This window comes from Lissotriton vulgaris, chromosome 9 (genome assembly GCF_964263255.1).
Source record: "Lissotriton vulgaris chromosome 9, aLisVul1.2, whole genome shotgun sequence".
Classification (NCBI taxonomy): Eukaryota; Metazoa; Chordata; class Amphibia; order Caudata; family Salamandridae; genus Lissotriton; species Lissotriton vulgaris.
In genome coordinates this window covers 547,040,935-547,053,026 of record NC_141697.1, presented here as the reverse complement: position 1 = coordinate 547,053,026, position 12,092 = coordinate 547,040,935, and positions in this window count along the sequence as shown.

The window sequence follows — 12,092 nt, the reverse complement described above, 5'->3', positions numbered from 1 at the left end:
GGTGGCGGGAGGAGGGGCTGACCAGGGGAAAACAACAACACAAAATGGAGGGTCAAAGGCGAGCACAGCCAGGGGCAGTCAATGCACAGCGTGTAATAATTAAAGAGCCTAAAGCGCACAAATCAGTGTCAGTGTAGTGGCAATCACTGTTACAGACTCGGCGAGGACGCGCTACAAATTAATAAATAATTATTCCACAGTGCAGCGCGAGTAAATCAATGGAGCGACAGTGCAGCGCTGAAATTAAATAAATAAATAGTTGCGTGCAGCGCTAGGCGATCAGAGAGCTGCACAGATGCAGGGCAGGAGATCAAAAACAATACCAGCGTGATAGGAGACAGGAGCGTGGAGGAGCAACCGGACTGAAGGAGGGTCCAGGCGGTCACAGCGAGCTCAGGAGCGAGTACAGGAATTATTCATGGGTGGGAGGGGCAGCAGCTGGGAGGCGGTGGCGGGAGGAGGGGCTGACCAGGGGAAAACAACAACACAAAATGGAGGGTCAAAGGCGAGCACAGCCAGGGGCAGTCAATGCACAGCGTGTAAAAATTAAAGAGCCTAAAGCGCACAAATCAGTGTCAGTGTAGCGGCAATCACTGTTACAGACTCGGCGAGGACGCGCTACAAATTAATAAATAATTATTCCACAGTGCAGCGCGAGTAAATCAATGGAGCGACAGTGCAGCGCTGAAATTAAATAAATAAATAGTTGCGTGCAGCGCTAGGCGATCAGAGAGCTGCACAGATGCAGGGCAGGAGATCAAAAACGATACCAGCGTGATAGGAGACAGGAGCGTGGAGGAGCAACCGGACTGAAGGAGGGTCCAGGCGGTCACAGCGAGCTCAGGAACGAGTACAGGAATTAATCGTGGGTGGGAGGGGCAGCAGCTGGGAGGCGGTGGCGGGAGGAGGGGCTGACCAGGGGAAAACAACAACACAAAATGGAGGGTCAAAGGCGAGCACAGCCAGGGGCAGTCAATGCACAGCGTGTAATAATTAAAGAGCCTAAAGCGCACAAATCAGTGTCAAGTGTAGCGGCAATCACTGTTACAGACTCGGCGAGGACGCGCTACAAATTAATAAATAATTATTCCACAGTGCAGCGCGAGTAAATCAATGGAGCGACAGTGCAGCGCTGAAATTAAATAAATAAATAGTTGCGTGCAGCGCTAGGCGATCAGAGAGCTGCACAGATGCAGGGCAGGAGATCAAAAACGATACCAGCGTGATAGGAGACAAGAGCGTGGAGGAACAACCGGACTGAAGGAGGGTCCAGGCGGTCTGTGTGTTTAAATGTGTGTTTAAATGTTTATGTGGTTTTTCTCATTAGTGTAACTTCCGTATGTACATAGCGTTTGCGCAATTTATGAAAGCGCTGCATTGTGTGTCCTGAATGTTTCAACACTTTTTGTTTAGGTTTGAAATGAGCTCAATGTGTGTGTGTGGGTCACATTCAATGGATATAAATGAGGCCCCAAACAAAAACGAAATTACCTATTTTTGCAAAAAAAATAAATTTACAGCATTTTTCCTTAGATGCACTGTATTAGATGTTCACAGGCAAACCTTTCAGCTGCAGTATATTTGATTGGAATGTTCATTCAGCCAGCACTTTTTCAGTTAAACACGGGTGGAATTTTTCATAACCGTCCTTTTAAATAAATGTGACGCAGGAATGTGACGCGTTTTAAGTTAGGCATATGCGCTTAGGTTTGTGAGTTACTGCATCTAAATGATAGGCAAGGGATGCCGCGGACTCTTATATGTAGAACAATCACAAAAAGGAATAATTGGTTTTTTTTAGAAGACAAAAATTATTAATTATGAAAAATAATTATTAAAAATTAGTGCTACAAAAATCGTTTTTTTAATATTTATAAAGCTTAACACTCATACTATGACCTCCTAGCACTAAAATTTGATTTAAGTTATGTTGCATCACTAAAATGGCAAGTATTCGTGTGTATAATTTCCCCTTGGCATAGGCGCAAGCAAGCTCATTTTTATAAAGTATAAGTTATTATTTTCAAATACCTGACTCATGGGTTATGTAATAGACATTCTAGTAATGCATATTATGCAAGAAAATTGTAGGATATTCATTTTTTGATGCCTAAAATATGAAAGTCGATTTTGAGTAAAAGCACTGTTTAAACTGCATTTTGCTTCCATTCAGAGTGTTTTTTTTAAGTGTCTCAGGCTTATGCAAATGCATACATTTAGGTTTTGATATATATTTGCAGGTTGTGCCTTCTTATGATTCAGTGGGTTAATGTGCTAGTACAAAGGCTTGTTTTAATATCAGGGTTGAAGGTTCTAGCTTCAGCTAGGCCTACGGAAAGTTTGTTTATTTAAGACTGATGAAGTGTGTACCATAGGATTGCAACAAGCATTTACTCTAAAAAACTGGTCTGTGTGTCTTTAGGTTTTGAGAAACATTGACAGTTAATGTAGTTTAATGATCTGGGAATAGAGATAATTTTGGCGCCTAAAAAAAGAGAAATTATTTTTCAAAATAGAGTGAATTATTACAGGTTAGATAGAGCCTTTTGGCTTTGACAGCTTCAATGTGGCAGAGGCTGGGGGCCGGGAGAAATTGCAGAGGCTGGCTCGAGTGCGCTGCTGAGATGTTAATGTATGTGTGAGATGTTATCTTTTAGTTTCCTGTAAACAATGGAGAAGGCTGTCATGTTGACATTTGTGACCCTTTAATTAGGACTTTGCCTCTGAGGAATGCAGAATGACCTCTCTGAACGGGCCTCTAGAGGTGAGGTTTCTGGTTTCTCCGTGAGAACATCAATAAAATGAAAGAACTTAATTTAAAAGGGAAAATAAATAGGGGTTTCTCTGAAGGTCCCAAACATGTGTTAAATAATCTGCAGAACTGGTACATTTGTGTCTCCACGCTAAGGAAAATAACGTTTGCTAGCTGCGTTTATTTTACAGAAAATGAAGTGTTGCATTAAGTCTTAGATAGAAAATAAGATGCAGCCCTTTTCCAAAATTTTGAAGGCTACAGGCTACAGGCCTACGTAAAAAATGATTTGCTCGTTAGGTATTATTTTTTTCAGTGCACATTATAGGTACCAAATTAATATGGAGTGTCAGTATAACCATTTCTTTTAGAACGGTAAATATAAGATGGCTTGATGTTGCGAAGTGCACTGACAAGAAAGTAACAGTTAAGTAATGAAAATTTACTTTTTGTGTATGTTACAATTTTTTTTGTGTTGTGTATTTTTCTGCTTCTGCCAACAGATTATTCATGGATTGTTCTAAGGCGGACAAGACACGTGAGTTTGGTTAATTGAAAGGAGATGTGTTTTTGCGTAATTTCTTTGGAAAAAAAATGTTCATGTTTTCGTTTGTGTATTTGGCCCTATCGTGAACTATTTTAGTTGGTCCTGTATGTTAGAAGAGAGACAGTAAAGTTATATTTGACAGTAGACTTCAACTGCGTTGTGTTCTACTGTCAAAAGGATGGTACAGGCCCAAATATTGGGTTTTTGGCTGCAGGTTTACAGTGCATAAAGTACATATGCCATGGTGCTGTGTATCACCACTTTGTATGTTTTGTTTTATGTTGTTACTATTACACGTTCTCCTGTGTTGTGAAGGGATCCGTATGACGATACGTATCGTTACACAAGAATTGGATGGATTTGGTATAATGATAAATTTCACAGATATGGTTTTCATACTGTGAGGAAGACAGGCAGCACTTTCACCAGTGCATGCCTACCTTTGGCTATAATGATATTGAAGAAAACTAAAAAGATATACAGGTTCAAAGTGTATCACCTGATGTTAGTCACTTACTGCACATTCCCTTAAAGGAATAGGCAGCCCTAAATTGTTATGTATCCTTGATTGGACCTAAGGATGGAATTATAGATCTGTGACTCAAGGTGACCTAATTTCTATATTGCATTACTTAATCATGTTTTGTTTCCCAAATAGCATATGGCTTTGTCCCTTGAAAGGAAACCAGGTTTCATTTTTCTCCCTGAAGAGAGAAAAGGAACATTAGTTAGGATTACCGTATATGGTGTAGTTGCCAGCGGTAGAGTTAGAATTTGTGTAACTTTGGTCTTTTGTGTATCCCCCGTACTCTTGGTGCTGTGTCACATGCCTGATTATAGGAAACAGGGGTCCTAAGGAGTTACGATGTAACAAGAGATGATAATATAGACCACAATCAGTACTATATTTTTCTCGACGCCCAGCCGGGCGTGGAGTAATTTATTATGAAATAACACAGAATTACATTGACCTGGAGAGGGTCAAATATGAACAACAAGATAGGGTACAGTCCTGTACCTATCCCGAAAAGGTTGGAAAACCAATAGAATCAAGAGAGATAGAAGGAAGGAAAGAGGTTTTTCAGGCAAGAGAAAAGTTTTTTAGAGCCAAAGAGTGGCTTGCGATTTCAATAAATAGTTTCGCAAAATACACCCAACAGTGTCAACATTTAGATATACACATTGAGTCATATGTTACACTGTTTAAAGCGTCACATGCCTGAGGCACCCAAGCAAACTCTTGTTCTTCCTATAGATTTTTCTTTTGTTGCTTCTCCCCTGACCAATGTCGCATTATGCTTAGTTATTAGGGATTTTAGTTGTGTCCTAGTCCCATTTCCCCTTCTCCATATTCCTTTCACCAGTCAGCCCATTTATTATGTTTATGTGCACACTTCTAGACTGTAGTGATGTATCAGGGACCCCCATGTTATGTAAAATGTTTTTTCAGACTGACTGTCAGGGTAGTGATAGGCTGGTTAACTGACCCAATATTATAGTAAGACAAGTTTTCCATCTCAATAGGAGATATCTTAAGTTTACCCTTTTGAACATGACGAATTTTCAATGTCTATTTTTATTTTTCAGTTCTCTTTTGTTCCTGCTGCTTTAATTTTTGGTGGGATCAGATGTGTTCTAATCATGCAGATACCAGGACTTTCTAGTGCTTGTCCTTTGTCTGCACATTTGATCATTAGCCTTTGTATTGCATAGTGCACCTGATGCACATTTTTTAAAGGGACTTTTCTTCATGTCCTTGATAATCTGTATTATGTCGTTTCTCTATTTGAGATGTTCTAAGATAAGGAATTTAGGAACACCTAGGCTTAATAATTGAGGAAAATATGTATTTACCCCATTAGACAATGCCACTGTTTGAGGACATCCATTTAGATTCCTCTGGCGTATTGACACTCCCTTGCAGATTGCAGGCCACCTGCTTGCAGTCCCCTTGTTAAAACCCATGAACTGTTTTTGTGCTTGATTTGAGGGAAACTAACAATTGTGTTACATTTCCTATATCACTAGGTTCTGCTGGATCTTCCAGAGTCAAAGGAAGAGTGATTCCCTGCAGACCTGTGATCAAGACTAAGCCCACTTCCCATCAGTGACCACTACAGATGAATGACATATTTCTTGGCTCTACAAATTTCTGCAACAAGGAAGTCGCGAGGCTGGACAGCAATCATCAGCGTGACACCAATGGCACCTCCCAAGCAAGGCATTTGCTTCATTGGAAGGCGTTGCAGAGAAAAAAAGGAGCTGGTTCTTTGTTTGCCACAGAATGAGAGCTTCTGTGTGTTTGAGCTTTGTACCTGTTATGTGCTGGAAACCTCTGTCAGTGTACAGTCCTTTGAGCTCTTGGCCCGAGTTTTGGCCATAAACACACCTCTTTTGCTTTGCTCCAGCGGAAAGGCAGTGCACCCAAGGATCCACGTTTGGAAAAAGGCACTACATTCTGGCGTCCATGGGAAAGCAGCTTGAGCGTCCTCTGACACTAAATAATGAGTGTTGGAGTCTGAAAGTGCTGCTGATCTTGAAAGGTTGTTTCTCAGTAGTGCTTGGATCTGCACGAGATGCTTCGTGCCCTTGATCAATGAAGAGCACATCATTTGTAGTGTCTGCCACAAAGAAGAGACACTGGTGCATTTGTTTTGAGGCATTGAGACTTTCGAGTGAGCTGTGGGTGTTTTGCCAGGAGGGCACTCCAACTAAACTGTATATTTTTCTTATGAAAAAGCCTGAATTGAAGAGTCTCAACGCGGAAGAAAACAATGGAAGCGGATTTGTAGGCCAAGAACTATGACTATGGACTAATAAAAAGTTTTTTCTTTTTGATTGTGCAGCTCTCTCATCCACGAAACTTGCTCATTTTTGATTTTTGAACCGCCACCCGGTTCTGCTGCTAGGGTCGGGGTTGCCACAGTCTTTGGAGTGCAGCTGGAGACGGTTAGGTCGACAGTTCTGGTTGGTCTAAGGGAGTTGCCCTAAACTGACAGATCAGAAAAGGGGGTGGTGATGAACAGAGTGTCTGAATTAAGCAGACCACTCTTACCCAGTCCAAAGATCAGGGCTTGATCCATCACCGTTATTTATCTCACTGCCCCATCCCAGCTCAGAACCTGGCTATATGCAAATCAGTCTGTCCCTGGCCCAGTGCATCATGGGAACAGGGCAGACTAAACTACCAAGCCAATTCTGTCACTGACAGAAGCACTCCTTAGCAGAATCAATCTCCCACCGCGGGCAGCAACTTAGAGGATGGAGTTTCCCGGGATGGAGAGACCTGCCAGATCTACGAACTTTGAAACGAGAATATGCACTGTGATGGTGAAAAAACGATTTTTAATAATATGCATTTTTTATGTTGTGTAGTGTGATGATGTTTTTTATAGGTTATGTTTGCTTCACTTTTCCAATGACATCTGTACCCACGACACAGCCCATACCTCTCCTACTGTTTCCTCGCATTTTTTTCACCCTCTGCTTGAACATGTCGTCTGCTGGAAGATTGGAGTTTGTCAATAATTCATTTGTTCAGCTTTTACACCAACACCAGTTATTGATGAATATAGACCTGGACTCAGATTAGCATGAGTATAGGTTATTGCCTATGTAAGGGCAAAAGGATGGTCTGTGGTTCTGAAAATTCTGAACCTGTATTTTAAATATCATGATTCTGTTATGAATTTGGTATCAGCGAACCGCAAATGACGAATGCGGTATGCATGAGTGTTTTCATCATGTTACACCAATGGATTCACTGTGTATTTGAAGGTTCTGTTTTGAACCCTGGGGTTCCATCTTGTGAATAGCAGCCATTTTGTGCATTGCCCTTACAGTAGGCTCTCACCATGGCAGAACAAGTATTTAAGGACATAACCTTAGCATGGGTTTGTGCTGACTTCTGCATGACCTGACGAAAGCTGACCCTGTTGCTTGAGGCTAACCTTGCCAAGCCAGTTCCTGCCCTTTAGCTGATCAAGATTATAGATCAGAGCACAGGACATTGTAAAGATTTACTACACACAAACGTGCCTATCTTACTTCCATCTGTTCCTGTTCTTGCCTCCACGAGCTATTTATGACATGGGCTGTGATCTTAATGTTTTGGGTTTATCCGGCCTTGTCAGCTAGAGAATGTACGCATTATGTGGACATTGTTTATGGCCTGGACTTATCTTGAAAGTGGGTTTGTCATCATACAGTGCTTTGTGTGCACGTCCTGGGAGGGAACAACAATAATTTACTTCAAAGAGAAAATGTGTGCCTAGGGCATAATAAATTGTATAAAAGGTCTGTGCGGAGACCATTCAGGCAGGCTACCTCATTCAGTTGCTTTAGGTGTGACTGGGTGACGTAGCCTCACAATTAATTGTAATAAAGATGTCTTTTCATATTTCAGATTCTCTGTTGATTTATTTGCTGCTTTTGGATGGACTACTTATTGGTAAGACCCCTGAGAAGGAGTGTGAGGATTTTTAGGTATAACACTTGTCCAGATACTCTTTCAGATGATGGTTTTCCTTTTCTGTTAGCGCATACACTCGACTGCATGGTAAATTCGAGCCAGCTTCTAAATCTATTTTGCAGTCATATACTCGATGTGGGGGTATTTGTTCCGCCTCCGCTTCGTTGAGCACATCTTTGAATTCTTCATACTCTTCTGGAATTTCCGGAACATCGATTACACACATGGAATGTCCCGTAGAACACAAGGATAAGGCCGGGTTACTCTCCAAAGACTTCTCCGCAGCATCGAAACAATTCTCGTGGCAATAACTCGAGTCCATCACAATGGTTCTGGAACTCCAATTGATCGTTGGGTTGTGCTCTGTAAGCCATGGAAGACCTAAAATTAATTGAAATTGTGGTGCATCGATCAAATTGAACTGAATTCTCTCCTTATGCCCGTCTCCGGAGACTAGTTGTATTGACTCGGTGTGGCTCACGATCGGTCCTGACGAAAGATTGGTTCCGTCCACAGCCCGAACAGGCTCACACCTCATTTTCTTGATAGCTTGAATGCCCACTTTTGCTGCAAATCTCAAATCGCAAAAGTTTCCGGTGGCTCCTGAATCTACATGACTGATACTTCTGTCAGAATAGTCTCTCTGAATCTCACTTCCATAGACAGGTTCAAATGTGGAGCCGCCGATTGCAGTGTATTCGCTACTTGATGTTCTTTTGGAGTTATTTCTTGAATCGCACCCACCTGTTCAACTCCCCCCACAGGAGGTGCCGTTAGTTTTCCTTCGGCTTATAGTTGTTTCTGGGTTTCTTCTGACAATTTCTCACGAAATGCCCTCCGGTTAGGCAGTACATACATACATTTCCAAGCCTTCTCTTGTCCTTCTCCTCTTTAGACAAGGGACCTAGTATTGTTCCAATCTGCATAGGTTCTGTTCCGAGTTGATTTTCTACACTTCTCGAGCTATCAGATCGAACCCTGTCAAATCTTGGAGTAATTGCTCTAAAGTCCTTTTTCTTTTCACCTCTTCTTTCACCCTGACGAAAGTCTATCTCCAAGACCAAATCTATTAGTGCCGAAATCTCTGTGGGTCGATTGGGAATTTGGGCCAAAGTATCTTTTAATTCATCTCTCAACCCACGGTAAAACACTGCTGCTCTCTTGCTTTCTGGCCAGTTGGTCTCCACCACCAACTTGTTGAACTGGGCCAAGTAAGCTATTAAATCTCGGTTTCCTTGCCGCAAGTCAAGCAGTTCATTATCCACCACCTGGGATATTCTCCGTCTGTCAAATATTCAAAGGAATTCCTGCTTAAATTCTTCAAAGTTTCTCAATAGAGGATCATCCCGGGAGACTAGGGGCATTGACCATGAGGCTGCATCTCCACTCAGATATGAGAGTATGAACGCCACCCTAGACTGCGCATCAGGGAAGATCGAAGGGCGGCACATGAAGTGTAGGGAGCATTGTGAAAGAAATATTTGCGCCTTCTGAGGGTCTTCATTAAACCTTTCGGGGGCAGCTAATGGAATGACTGGGGATAGGGAATGAATTACCTGCGTGGTTGATCTATTGGCAGCCTCTAATACTGGATTCATCGCTTCCCTCTCTAGTGTACTAGATGACCTGAGTCTTAAGGCTAATTCTGCAGTTTCCTTTCTTGCACTGACTACTTCCTGTTTAAGACTTTGATTTTCCTCTCTAACAGCTCCCAGTTCCTTTTGTATTGCATCTAGAATTGTTCCCAGAGATTGTACGTCAATTCCCTCCGCCATCTCTGTTCAGGTGCGAAAACGACTTGGGCACTTCACTCTGTCAGAACTCAAGTCTTTTAACACTTCTTTAATAACTCTTACCAGTTCTTGCACAGGAACAGAGATGCTAGATCCCAAATCCCTATCAGCAATGCCAGAAGGTCTATACTCAGAACCCCCTAGTCATTACCTTAAGGGAAGAGGGAAATTGGATAAAATAACAAACAAAGAAGAGACTGGTCCAGATAGGGTCCTTCCGTCAAGAATCGACGGGCACCGTCTGCTCAGTAAGTGGAACCTGTAATTTAATGCACAGTTACTATCAAACCTTTCTACTCTATTACTCAAATTTCTCTACTGAATTTTCACTCCCACCCACCCTAGCTCTTCTGGACTTTCGCTGCTCTTCTGTTTCTAGAATGATTATTTTGATCTTCCTCATCAATTAGTTGTTACTAGTGAAGGAAATGACAACATTAGTTCTCTTATTAATTTATTCTAACTAATTACTATTTTAATGATAGGAATTGTACTTACTTCACTAACTGATGTGTCTAGCTTTATTATGGGGTTCTGTATATAAGCTTTCTCCTGTTTAACCTTTTTCTCTCTCTCTCGCTCTTTTTAGGTTCCTTGAAGAAAGCTGCTGCTGCTTGGGTGAGCATTTACATATTTACAATTGCTTCATCAAGAATTCTTTTGTTCCATTTTATCCTTAAAAAACTAACTTCCTCTTTATTCTCTCTCTTTCTACGTCTACCCTTTTGCCTTAAGTCTTGGAGTTGAACTGTTAACCGTTGAGGACTCGAACTTAATTTAGGTAAGAACCACGTTTTATTTTTAAACTAGGCGAACACCTTAGTTGTATTCTTATTTAAATGTCACAACACTCTCATAGACTTCAGGAGTCTAATATAACTTATTCGTCATCAAAATCCAACTGTTTACTTCAAAATTGGCTTCAGTAATAACATTGTTCTTTTCTACTTAGCTCTGAACGTCTTCGTCTTCTGTCACACGAGACGCGATGAATTCTGACTCTGCTCCGGATTTTTCTCTTCAGGAAATAATTCGAGCAAGACTAAATTGCCGAGTTGGACCATAAATCTTTGTTAATTGCTCTTCGGGAAGGATTTTCAGAAAAGTTACTAGACTAATTCAAAGGAGTTCTATGTTAGGCAAGCACTCCTACAATGACGAACTCTTCAGGCTGGAATCTTCGGTGAAGTGCATCGTAGTTAACACGCTCGCGCTGCGTCTTGATTCTCCAGCAGCTGTGTCCCCAGAGGCTAGAACGCCCACCTCCTGCTCCATTCCGGCGGCCATCTTAAGTCTCCAGTAGTGGACCAGCCCTGTCCAGTTACCCCTATTTGGGAACTCCTGACTCTTTTGTGGGGTATGTATACCGCAAACACAGGCATCAGTTATAGCGGTTCTGAGACTATCGCCCTCACTCTATCTATCACCCTCACTCTATCTATCTCCCTCACTCTATCTATCTCTCTATCGCCCTCACTCTATCAATCTATCTCCTTCACTCTATCTATCTATCTATCGCCCTCACTCTATCTATCCCCCTCACTCTATCTATCTATTGCCCTCACTCTATCTATTGCCCTCACTCTGTCTATCTATCGCACTCTATCTATTGCCATCACTCTGTCTATCTATCTATCGCCCTCACTCTATCTATCACACTCCCTCTATCTCTCTATCACCCTCCCTCTATCTCTCTATCGCCCTCCCTCTATCTATCTATCGCCCTCCCTCCCTCTATCTATCACCCTCCATCTATTGCCCTCCCTCTATCTATTGCCCTCGCTCTATCTATCGCCCTCATTCTATCTATCTATCGCATTCACTCTATCGCATCACCACAGCATCACTCAGCACCACCACAGCATCACTCAGGGGCATTAAAGATATAAAGTGAGTGGTCATAAAGCAGTACCATGACATCTTCAATGACCCAGTAGAAAAGCCGCCGACCGCATGACACTTGGGAATATCAAAGATGGTATCACGCCCATAGTTTATACATAAACCATTTTCCCAGGAACTCACTTGCTTCATAATCATTGGACGTTTGAGTGTACTTGAAAATTGTAAAATTCAGTTAATTAGCCCAATTATCCCAAAGCTCCCAAAACCTAGTTCTTTTCTTTGCATCGCAAGCCATATCCAACTTGTGGATCCTTTTAACAGAGGACTCCCAATCTAATAGCTTTGGAGAATTAGGTGATATCTAGTTTAAACAGATTTCTCTTCTTGCTAGCAATATTAAAACAAACAGTAAGGATTCTTGCAGATTTGACAGCTTGATGGTACTACTGTCATCAGGTACAATACCAAAAATAATTAATACCAGGCTTACCTGAATTTCTTGGCCCATTACTTCAGAGATAATCTTACCAAGTTGCCTCCAGAAGCCCTGGATCTGAGGACACTGCACAAATATATGTACATCGTCTGCGCTTCTCAGGTTACACTTCACACAGACCTTCTCTCCACCTCCCAACTTGGAAAGCCTCTTCGGGGTCCAATAAGCTCTGTGAAGTGTGAACAGAT